The sequence below is a fragment of the Pleurodeles waltl genome, chromosome 7 (genome assembly GCF_031143425.1).
Source record: "Pleurodeles waltl isolate 20211129_DDA chromosome 7, aPleWal1.hap1.20221129, whole genome shotgun sequence".
Lineage (NCBI taxonomy): Eukaryota > Metazoa > Chordata > Amphibia > Caudata > Salamandridae > Pleurodeles > Pleurodeles waltl.
In genome coordinates, this window is record NC_090446.1 from 1,370,223,563 (window position 1) to 1,370,236,502 (window position 12,940).

A 12,940-nucleotide genomic window follows, 5' to 3' on the forward strand; every position below is an offset into this window, starting at 1 on the left:
TGGGTACAATTTACAAGGGATTTATCTGTTTGCCAGGGCTGTGCCAAGTGTGGGAACAAAGGGGCAGTTTTGGGACAGAACACTGGTGCTGGGGCCTGGATAGCAGGATCCCAGCACACTTTCAGTCATAACTAGCATCAACAAAAGGCAAATCATTAGGGGGTAACCATGCCAAGGAAGGCATTTCCTTACATCCTCCAATCAGAATGTCTCTTTGGGAGGATCTTCTGTCGCAGCAGCAGGAGAGGGTCCTCCTTCCGAACCTGTCCACCCTTCGCCTCCTTTCGTGGAGATTGAGCGCAGACAGTTGACGTCTTTTGACCTACCACCTGAAATCTGTAATGTTATCTAGGCAGCTAGGCGTCCCTCAACCAAAACCGTATACGCCTATCGTTGGAAGAAATTTGTGGCATGGTGCATCGACAAATCTCTATCTGCTCCTCTTTCTAAAGACCTCCTCTTTAATCTTTCCCCTGCCCAGCAGGGTTCCGCCCTGGGCATTCTTAAGGGATATCTTTCTGCTATCTCTGCTTTCTTGAGTTAACCAGATCAGCATTCCTTATTTAAATCTCCTGTAGTTGTAAGGTTTCTTAAAGGCCTCACCCATCTTTCCTCCCGTCCCATATATTATGCCCCAATGGGATCTAAACCTGGTATTAACATACCTTATGTATGCCCCTTTTGAGCCGCTTCACAACTGCCCTTTACGGCTCTTAACCATCAAGACTGTATTTTTAGTTGCCTTTACCTCTGCCCGCAGAGTAAGTGAGCTCTAGGCTCTGTCATCTAAGACACCTTTCCTGGCCATATGTCCTGACAACATGGTACTTCACACAAGGGCTTCTTTCCTACCTAAAGTAGTGACACCCTCCCATGTCGGACATTCCATCACCTTGCCTACCTTTTATGCACCCCCACATCCCTCTCATGAAGAGGAGAGACCACCATCTGGACCCGAAAAGAGCATTGGCGTTCTACCTTGATCGTACCAAAGACTTCCGAGTGGACGATCAACTCTTTGTTGGATATGTGGGTGCAAAGAATGGGGAGGCCGTTGCTGAAGAGGACCATTTCATGATAGCTGCTCTTGTGCATCAAAGTGTGCTATGCCTGGCTAAGAAGCAACCTCCTTAAGGTTTTGCGTGCTCACTCCACCAGAGCTACTGCTTGCTACCACAGCGCTAGCATGGGGCGTTCCAGTCCTGGACATCTGACAGGCAGCGACGTGGGCATCTCTGCACACTTTTACCAAACACTACTGCCTGGACAGTCAGGTCCGATGGGACAGCTACTTTGGCCGTTCGGGCCTGCAGGACTTCTTGGTGTGATCTTGGTTCGCAGCCCACCACCAGGGATGGTATTGCTTAGGTATCTATTCAAAGATGTACAAGTTACTTACCTTCTGCAACAATATATCTGGTAGAGACGTATTCTAGTTGCAGATTCCTTACCAACCTGTCCATCCTCCCCTCACTGCGAACTGATTTCTGGGGACAGGAACTTCCATAGGCAAGGGTCGCTCCCCGGGCGGGGGGGTTGGGGGGGGCTTTGGGGGGCAAATTTATTTTAGGCCATTTCTGCCTATTGTACACAAATGAGGTATCATTTTTACGGGGAGACTGAGGGGAACATTGGGTTGTATGAAATGTGTCCCAGTGCGGTGATCCGACACATACATGTGGGGAAAATGTGATTTTTTAGCTAAATATGAGGTTTGCTGAGGATTCTGGGTAAGAAAACATTGGGGGATTCACGCAAGTCACACCTCACTGGACTCCCTCGGGTGTCTAGTTTTTAGAAATGTCTGGGTTTGGTAGGTTTCCCTAGAAGGCTGCTGAGCCCAGGCCCAAAAACGCAGGTGCCCCCCTGCAAAAACAGGTAGTTTTGTATTTGATAATTTTGATGTGTCCAGATAGTGTTTTGGGGCATTTCCTTTCGTGGGCGCTAGGCCTACCCACACAAGTGAGGTACCATTTTTATCAGGAGACTTGGGGGAACACTGGGTGGAAGGAAATTTGTGGCTCCTCTCAGATTCCAGAACTTTCTGTCACCGAAATGAGAGGAAAAAGTGTTTTTTTGGTCAAATTTTGAGGTTTGCAAAGGATTCTGGCTAACAGAACCTGGTCAGAGCCCCACAAGTCACTCCATCATGGATTCCCCTAGGTGTCTAGTTTTCAAAAATGTGCTGGTTTGCTAGGTTTCCCCAGGTGCCGGCTGAGCTAGAGGCCAAAATCCACAGGTAGGCACTTTGCAAAAAACACCTCTGTTTTCTGTGAAAAAATGTGATGTGTCCACGTTTTGTTTTGGGCCATTTCCTTTTGTGGGCGCTAGGCCTACCCACACAAGTGAGGTACCATTTTTATCGGGAGACTTGGAGGAACACAGAATAGCAAAACAAGTGTTATTGCACCCTGTCTTTTTCTACATTTTTTCCTACCAAGTGTAAGACAGTGTGTAAAAAAGACATCTGTTTGAGAAATGCCCTGTAATTCACATGCTAGTATGGGCACCCTGGAATTCAGAGATGTGCAAATAACCACTGCTTCTCAACACCTTATCTTGTGGCCATTTTGGAAATACAAAGGTTTTCTTGATACCTATTTTTCACTTTTTATATTTCAGCAAATGAATTGCTGTATATCCGGTATAGAATAAAAACCCATTGCAAGGTGCAGCTCATTTATTGGCTCTGGGTACCTAGAGTTCTTGATGAACCTACAAGCCCTATATATCCCTGCAACCAGAAGAGTCCAACTGACGTAACGGTATATTGCTTTAAAAGAATTGACATCGCAGGAAAAAGTTACAGAGTAAAACGTGGAGAAAAATGGCTGTTTTTTTTCACCTCAATTTCAATATTTTTTTTATTTCAGCTGTTATTTTCTGTAGGATCTACAAAAATGACCCCTTGCGGAATTCAGAATTTTGTCTACCTTTCAGAAATGTTTAGCTTTCTGGGATCCAGCATTGGTTTCTCACCCATTTTGGTCACTAACTGGAAGGAGGCTGAAAGCACAAAAAATAGTAACAATGGGGTATGTCCCAGTAAAATGTCAAAATTGTATTGAAAAATTGGGTTTTCCAATTCAAGTCTGCCTGTTCCTGAAAGCTGGGAAGGTGGTGATCTTGCCACTGCAAACCCTTTGTTGATGCTATTTTCAGGGAAAAAACCACAAGATGCCTTCTGCAGCCCTTTTTCCAATTTTTTAAAAAAAAACTACATTTTCACTGTATTTTGGCTAATTTCTTGGTCTCCTTCAGGGGAAACCACAAAGTCTGGGTACCTCTAGAATCCCTAGGATGTTGGAAAAAAAGGTCGCAAATTTGGCGTGGGTAGCTTATGTGAACAAAAAGTTATGAGGGCCTAAGCGCAAACTGACCCAAATAGCCAAAAAAAGGCTCAGCACAGGATGGGGATAAGGCCTGGCAGCGAAGGGGTTAAAAAGTAAATATGTGGCATAAAAGACCGAATTTTCAAGAGTCAAAGTTATTTTTGAAAAGTTCCAATCGATTCTGGGACCATAGAGGACAGGAAATCGTCCACTTCGGCAGGTGTTAAAGTAGAAAAGGCATCGCTGAGAAAGACCTAGGAGCAGTCGTGTTCCATAGCCTCAGCCTCAGCCAAGGCGGCATTCCGTGGTGTACCCAAAGATGATTTAAGAGCCACATCCTCCAGGAAGGGCAACTCATAAGTAGCTTCCCGTAGCAAACGCAACCTCAACACGCAAGTCTGGTAATGAGCCCTCAGCGAGAACATCAACAGATCAGTGTCCAATGAAAGCAAGTGCTGCGTAGAAAGATAGACTTCAAGTGCATGTTCAGAAGCGCACCAGAGGCACTGAAACACAGGCTGCACACAATGTAAAACCGGTCTGAATGACAGAGACCAGTCACACTCCAATTGCTTCAGAAGTGTTGCTCCAAAATACTGCATCATGCGTTCATGACACAGCTGCGCTGATGGAAGCGCTTTCATTCCTTCTTGTTGCGGCGGGACAGCCATTGCGCATAAAAAATAGAATCAGCAAAATGCCAGTAAATATAGCCAAAGTTATTGGAAATCCCCCGAAAATACTGGAGAAAATTGAATGAATGGCTGATGGTATCAAACGGAGGAGAAGGTGTGAACGAAACCAGAACCAACAGCCTTAAAAAAGTTAGTGATTCCAGTTGTACTCAACGCATTAAATATCCGTCCCACAAGTTCACCAAAGTGTCTCGGAATGTTGGTACTTAAAAGGGGCTGTGTCTCTGCTGACGACCTTGCCACCTGAAGTGCGTAGGTCTCACGTGCAGATGTAAGAGACATGTTTTTGAAACAATAAAGCCTTGAGTCTGCTCAACTCGTCAAAATTCACATTCGAAGTAGCAGTGTGAGGCCAAATGTCAGCTACCTCTTTTATCTTAGTGGGAGGCAAAAGTACATTCCCGCAGCATGTAATGATCTTAGAGACCGAAACAACATAAACTATTCCGGCGCACATCCCACAACAGTCTTCACCATTGAGGAGGACATAGCTGCCGTTTGAAAGCACCTGGAACGTAAGTCTAATCAAGGGGACCGGAAATTTGCTGCAGACACATTACACGCCCCATGCAAGGACAGCTGTTTACAAACCATTGGATGGCTGACTGAAGTCTCACATTCACTACCGCTAAGAAAGACTTCTTTCATGCCACTAAGACATTTGTACGAGAAGGGTAGCTCCCACACCTCATGAATGTAACTATCTCCCAGCCTTTCATATCTGCCCACCGGAATGTGTTTTAAACAGGAGGTGAATTGAAGTGTAGAAATAGGCAGATTAATGACCTCCTGTATTGGCCACTCAGCAGATGGTATTTCAGCCACAGTAAAAGGCAACTTTTCTAATTTCTCTATGTTTAGCATGACATAAGTCGCTTCTTTCTTAGTCATTAGTTATTGTTGTCGCGTTAAATTAAAGGAAGAAAATATTTCCCTTGCGCTGACATGTTGCCAGGGAACGCAACCCGCCTTCAGTGTTTGAAGTGTCCAACCCAACTGCATAATGGACCTTAGCTGACTCTGTCCATGGTGTAAGGAAGACATATCTGTTTGTATAATGTCTATAGCAGAAGAGACGATGTTATTTAAAGTGTATATCCTGTCGAACAAGGTATTAATCTTATTATCCACAACAGCTAATGCCTTTTTTAGATTTTCCTGATCTATTTGCTTCAATCAAGCAGCTGGTTCTTATTGAGAAAGCTTCCAAATGTCATTATATACTTCATATAAGAAACGCTTTCTGCAGTGTTTTCTGGGGCCTAACAGCAAAATCCTGTAAATCAGTATTATTAGACAGGAGACTGAGGTGTTCTCTAACCGCATCTAGTGAGGAAGTTCTTAACCATTGCTGGCATAGTTTCCATACCCTGTATGTTGTAACTATACCCGCATGTTTGGATGGTATATAGCAAGGGTCCGGCCTATTAGTTCTAAAACCCCCCAAGGAGTTGATGAAAAGATGGTGACACCCACTGGCCACAATAACCACCCGCCGGGACGTGTCATTTAAACGAAACATTAAATGTACCATTCTGGACCCATTCATCGAGCTGATCTTCAGTTACATTTGTATATTTTTGCCATTTATAAAAAATTTCAGGGGCAGGTATACTGGGCGTATTTAAATCTTTGATCTTTGCTAAGCCTAGACAACTTGTTTGTTGTACTGTTTTGTTTAAGAATATCATTTCTACAGGTATCAGGCATGCTCTGAATAAAGCTTCCTTCCCCCTTATTTGCCAATGTCTAGTTCCCCACACACTTTTTAAGTCAATCGACTTCAGCCAATATTCATAGCCCTCTATAGTCAACTGGGAAACAAAGTATTCCGAATATATGAATTTCGTATTCGTCAGTAATATGTGTATGTTTTTAGTAGGTGGCAATTTAAAATAATACGACTCCACTTGTGGTGGAGTCAACAATGTTCCCATTGTGTATAATTAAAAACAGTTTTGGGGCTGCTTGCTCTGTGTATGAAATGGTGCCCATAATAATTCTAGCAAAACATATCACCGTAATTTTCTTTAGATTGATAAACATCTTCGTTTTCAAATACAGTATAATACTGCAATTCAGTCATCATAGAATCAACTGTTTTCACATCCCAATCATCAGAAAACATGCCTGGTATTATTATATCATACATGGAAAGTTTTAACACATATGGGGGGTCATTCCAACCCTGGCGGTCATCGACCACCAGGGTGGATGACCACGGAAGCACCGCCAACAGGCTGGCGGTGCTTCCCTGCCCATTCTGACCGCAGCGGTAAAGCCGCGGTCAGAAAAGGGGTTCCCGCCGGATTTCCCCTGTCTGGGCTGAATCTCCATGGCGGCGCTGCAAGCAGCGCCGCCATGGAGAGTTCGACCCCCTTCGCGCCACCCTGTTTCTGGCGGTTTTTACCGCCAGGAACAGGATGGCCCTGCACTGCCCATGCCACTGGCATGGGCAGTGCAGGGGCCCCCTAACAGGGCCCCAGCATGATTTTCACTGTCTGCAACTGCACCCGTCGCACCCCTGCAACACCGCTGGCTCCATTCGGAGCCGGCTTCTATGTTGCAGGGCCTTTCCCGCTGGGCCGGCGGGTGCTCCTTTGGCGGGCGCCCGCCGGCCCAGCAGGAAAGCCAGAAAGGCCTCAGCGGTCTTTTGACCGCGGAGAGGCCAAATGGCGGGGACCGCATGGCGGCCGGCTACTGCCGCCCGCCGCGGTCAGAATGACCGCCATGGTATTTAAATAACCTCCGTGGGCCCGTATATATCAAATGTTACTTTATCCCAAACAATCCCATCAGGAATTGGTATAGCGGAAAAGTTCACAAAAGACAAGTCTCTTCGGACCTTGTGTGATGAAAAATGTGGTTTTAGGACCTCATACACCAATTCCACTGTTGATGTTTCAGGAAGAAAATGACCATGTATTAACAAAAAGAAAGTGATGACAAAACCAATCCAAAGTAGGAAAGCTCATACAGTCAAGGAAAGCCACAGATAGTTCTATGGAAAAATGAAGTATGTTATTTTAAGCCAGTTCATTAGCTTACATGTTCTTGACAGTTCAGGTGTTAAAGCGTGATTGAGTCAGAGACATCATCATTGATGTCAGCAAAACATCCAGAAGCAATTTGTGCAAAAACTGGAGCTGTGTTAGTTGGTGGAGTTGGTGTTTCTCCCGGTGGCACAGAATAAATAGCACCATCTGTTTGTGTTGAAGCTGTATCGAATCAATCAATGATTTCTGTATTATTTGATGTTAGTGGAACCAATGCAAGATCATTTTCCACCCTCCCCAAGCTCGGAGAGATGTTGGTGTTGCTGCTTACAACTTGTAGAGGGACTTCTTGACCAGTAGTGAGAGGGATTCGGGAGCTACTGGTTGTTCCTCTTGGTCTGTGCAGGTTCGACCATATGGTGTAGTTTGACATTGTCGATAGAGACAAAACGATTTTCTTTGACACCTGCCAACGGCGATAGAATTACAGTTCTGGTACCGTGTATCCCCAAGACTGGGACTGGTGCTCGATAAGAAGAACCAAATTCCTTTTTCACCTACTAGATCCCCGACTAGGAATCCAGCCGGTAGATGTTACAGGTACATCCTTAATTCCTATGGAGGCAGTACTGACAGAAACATTGTCGTCACGGAACGATTGTAATTCCTGTAAGACAGTGACACGTTCATTTATGTCAAAAGGTGTATCCGCCGCCTCCATGTCAGGACCATCAAGATCTGGAACATTTATTCGAGTTACGAACAGGCACTCATATGAAGTACGACCCCCCAGGGACCTTCTAGGCAGATTAAGTACTCTCTGAACTCCATACAGGTGATTAAGCCAACTACGACCCGTACCTAAGACTTTGGCTGTTAAGGATTGCTTTAAATCATGGTTTAATCACTCCACTACACTATTTCCCTCAGAATGAAATGGAGACGAGTACTGGAGTTGGACCCCCAACGAAGCCATGGTGTCTCTGAATGCCCTTGAGGCTAAAGCAGGGCCTTGGTCCAAGTGGAAAGCCGCAACTGCATATGTACCGATAAAAACTCGCAAATCTTTAATAACAGTCTGAGCGTCAGCCGAGTGTTGTAGCCACACCCATAGAAATCTGGAGCAGGAGTCAACAGCGACCAAAACATACTTGTATGCACTGTCCGGTGTTAGGGGACCGCAATGATCCAAGTACACACATGGTAAAGGTTTATTTGAAATCAAGCAGGGTGTCTGAGGCGGGAGTTTGGGAGTGGAAACTTTAATTTGTTGGCAGATGTCACAACAGAGGACATACTGCTTGGTCTCTTTGTAGAGGCCTGGCCACCAATAGCGGGCATGTAAGATTGAGATTGTAGGCGCCACACAAGCATGGGCAGATGCTACACCTTTATGCGCTGCTTTAATCAGTTGTGGTCTTATATTTCTGTTGGGAATATCTTGCACCCCTACGCATGGTATCTTAACTTCAGCATTCTGGAAACCTCCCATTTGGTAGAAACATTTGTCAGGAAATGCTTTTGGATAGGACGTACCATCAGCCATAGCTTTCACGTCAGCCCGTATTTCGGCGTCCGGTTTTGAACTCAAACGAGTTACTGCAGCAACAGCAGCCACAGCCACTGCTGACTTTGCGGCTTCATCAGCCAGTGTATTCCCAGCAACGTGTATTCCAATGTGCTGGTGTCCAAGTGTGTGTACAACATGGACATTTGGTAGCGTTTCTTTTAGGTCTGCTACTTCCCCCCCACAGAAGTCTGTGTTTAATGGTGTTGCCTTTAGAATCTCTGAACCCGTTCTGGTGCCAGTAATGCAGGTATTCATTGAAGGACTAGACACAATAGTACGAATCACAAACAATCAGCGTTGACTGTGCAGGATCCGTATGTTCCAGTGCCATCAACAGAGCTTTTAGCTCTGCAAATTGTGCTGTGCAATCCCCTAGGGTTTGCGTGAATGTATGTAGGGGGCAAAATGTATTGTCCTCCATAGAGCCGTTTACGACTGCGCAAGCAGCGGAATATTGGTGCTTTGTGCCACTTGCAGGTTGTGCAGAGCTATCGGTGTACAGGACTCTATGATATTGTTCGATAGGCGATGTGTTTGCTGGAACTGGGTAATCTAGCTAGTACTGCAAAAATTCTTGAGTTTTTAATTTTGGGTAAAAAATGTAGTCTACTTCAGTGGCTGTCAAAGATGTGGCCCATTGTTTCCAACGTGGATGTAATGCTTTTGTGTTTGGAACGCTGGCTTTTCTCACAGTCTCTAGGGCTGGGATTGGGGAAACAACAATTATGTGTTTGCCCTGGGCCAGAGGTCTTTCTTTAATGACAGCCATCTGTACAGCAGTGAGAATTTTCTCAGTGGGAGCAAAGCGTTGTTCTGCTGCTGACTACAAGTGTGATTTGTATGCCTCACTTTCATTAAATGTCACGTAGATGAAACCGATGGCACCAGCAATTACTCTGATGTTTTGTTGTCCCTTGTGTGTAGATGTTGTGCTGCAAGCATGTCTGTCTGCAGATCTCAAAGAATGCGTGTATATTCAATTGTCCAAAATTTACTTGAAAAAATCAGGACGTATCTAGTCATATAAAGGTTTTATGCATGAAGCATAATCTGGAATGTAACTTCTGTCAAAATTTAGAAAACCCAATAGAGATTGGAGTTTTTTTTATTGTGTTTAGAGGTTGTAGTTGTGCGCTTTTTCTAAGAATTGTGGTGCTGGGCTCTTTCCTTCACTTGATAGCTCATATCCCAGGAACAGGACGCTGAGGAAGGCAATTTTAGTTTTTTTGAAGTTTAATTTGTAGCCAAAGTCAGCAAATCCGACAACAATGCGGGCTACTCATCTTAAATGTTGTAGTAATTCATCATCCGTAAGATAAATATCATCTACAAAGGACAATGCTTCAGGGTTAATCTCGTGCAAAATTGCTGTGACACGAGCTGCGAACAGTCCTGTGCTGTTCTTAACCCCCTGAGGTAAACAACAGAATTTTTCTGGGAGCCTAGTGAACTGAAACTTGTTAAGTCTCTATTCTCAGGTGCTATATTCTGGCATAAGAAACCATTGGAAATGTCCAGTGTTTTGTATTTTTTACGCACTATATTGTTCATCAGTGCTGTGCTATGTGAGTTTTGTATAGCATATGTGCGTGTAAGTGTCTGTAGTGTAAGACTATTCTATATGAATGGTCTGGTTTAGCTACTGGGAATAAAGGATTATTCATTGGGGAGACGCAGAGTTCAGTTACACCCTGGTACTCTAGTTCTGTGAGTATTTCCCTCTCAGGTGCTTTAGCATCATGTTTTATTGGATACTGAGGTTGTGGTTGGGGTTGATTTTTAATAGGAATTACATGGTAGGGGGATTTTACATGAATGCGATATAACACAGGTGCCTGTGCCAAAGCCCAATCAGTGGCATAGGATTCAGCGAGTTCCCCTGGAACAAGGGGCGAAAAATAATTTTTAATAACATCTTCTCCATATGGGCAGGTACGGACAAATTCTGGTGGGCAATCTTGTTCGGCAAATAAAACATTATGTATTTATACTACGTGTTCCCAAAAGATTGCGTCTATTATGCGTTCAATGTCTCTTAACTGTAGCGTTACTTTATACACCCTATCAGGCATGGAGACACGCATGTCTGCAGTTTGTACTTGTAGAAAGTCATCAGTTGCTTTCACCTCCAGATGCTCTAGAAGACTCCGGTGAACTATTGTGACCTCTTCCGCGCTGTCTAGTAGTGCTAGCACCCACTGTTCTTCAAGACGACCCTCTTCTTGAGTGGCATGTCGAACTGCGACTGCTGCCACTTTTTTCTTTTTGAATTGGGGTTTTTGGTGGGCAGGTTTCTCTTCCTTTTTAACAGAAACGTCTGATGAGCGTTTTGATTCCTGTCTCGGTTTCAAGTACTCTGTTCTTCACTCTGATCGCCCACCTCTCTCATTTCATTTTTCTGTTGAGTCCTGAAAGGAACGAGATTGGCGTGTATCAGTATATTGATATCTATCAGGCGTTTTTTATATTATCTCTATTTCTGAGATTATATGTATTCTGTGGGGTCTCCGTTTGCGGAGTTTCTCCCCTTTCTTTTTTAGGTGTTTTTTTTTTTAATCCCAACGTTTCTTATTACCCTCAGGAGCTTGCTTGAAAAAATCTTTATTAGATTTGCCCTGAAATTGTGGTTTAGTTTTTCCAGCCCCTAAACTATCTCAACCAATGCTGGAATAGGTCTCTGTGATAATCTTGGGCAGCTTACGTTCCTGATCCTGTTGAGGAACATCACCGAGCTGCATGCGCACTGCTAATGCGACTGCTTCGCCTTTAAGATCACTTAAAATAATTGAGGATACCGTGGCAAAGTTGCCCATTAGTTGCATCCCCAAATCAAGGGGAATTTGCTTCAACACTTCCGGCAAACTGGCAAGTGTCAGTGTACCGTGTGCGGTTGTATAGAGCGCGGCAAATACCGTGCCCCAGGTATTACAGTTGTGTACTGTAGGGACAATCCCAAGTGGCAAGCACATCGTTAGAATTCTATGTTTATCCTGAGGTCCTGTATGGGGAAATACTGCTTCCAGCACATTTATTTTTTGTGCTAACCAAAACATAGTTTTCTCTAATTTGGTGGGTACTTTACCCATGATCGAATGTGCAGTCTCAGGGTTTATACCTGGCGTCACTGCATGTGGTTGTGCTGGATTTGTATTTAATGTTTGCATCACAAACTGTACTAATCGTCTATATGTCGTTGTTAATTCAGTATATAAGCGACGAACTTCAGCTACTGCTAAAGTCGCTACTGCAGGGTGTGGTGTATAGGTGGCCAATAAAGGCCAGGTAGGACCATCATTACTTAGAGGACCTAACCTTACTGGTAGAATTGTGTGGGGTAGGGCGCCATCAAACCAATTATTATGTTCTTGATAAGATAATGGTATTTCTAAATATGCATATGCCCTGTTTTGCCCAGGTACGTTTGCAAGTGTATAATGATGATATGTGTTTGTGTTCCCATCAACTACTGGAAATGTGACCCAAGAATAGAAAAGTACTGTCCTAAAAGCTGGATGGGCGTCCACTACAAATGTGACTGGACCCCGCATTTGCTAATAAATGTGCAGACAGAGGTTGTCTCATATTGACTGCTATTGCTACCTGCTGCTGATTTGCCATGCTAGATAGAAGATATGTTCAGAGAAGGCACACCAAATAGGGTTTTTCCTTTTAGAGTTCAAGTTTGAACAAGCTCCAGCACCAGATAGGATAACCTACGTAGCTGATGCGGACATCCTCAGTACCACGGATGTCTCCGTATACAGTACTGCGGTATCATTGTATATAATGAGACAGATACTCCAGAGGACCCGAAAATTAGAGCTGACCAAACATTGGCGGCACCATGTCACGTAGGCTCTCATTATTCTAATGAGACTACTGGATTTTGAGCAGCAGAATCGCCCACGATGTGGGAGACTGAGTCTGACCCACTGCAGGGGACACCTGTCGCTCCAATCCGGGTTTTGCTCCGGCCAACTAGCAGTGTCTCATCCCTATCCAAGGGCAGGGATGACTGGACAGCCGAGCGCATTACATAATTGGTTTCTCAGGGAAGCTGTGGTCACTCAGGTCTCATCCGTTTCTCTCACTTACCTTAGACTCACATATAAAATGACAAACAGAGGCAGTATATGTTTCAATAATGATTTTAATAAAACAACTGCATTTAGATAGCAAAGCATGAGCTGCAAGAACCAGGACGACACAGCATGACAGTATTACAATTGTGACGAGGAGAGTGAAGCAAAGGAATAACGCTATCATATTGTCACTACGGTCAATAGACTAACTTCTACCTAAGCTATGATAGGACACAGTGTGTTAAGCTCTAATTCTGAGCGTCAG

At 44.3% G+C, this 12,940-nt stretch overlaps 1 protein-coding gene across 2 annotated transcripts in view; it reads left to right on the plus strand.

Annotated features, from left to right (window-relative positions):
* FLT3LG (fms related receptor tyrosine kinase 3 ligand) overlaps positions 1-12,940 on the plus strand; it is an 823,185-nt gene that overhangs the window by 778,796 nt on the left and 31,449 nt on the right. The window lies entirely within an intron of this gene.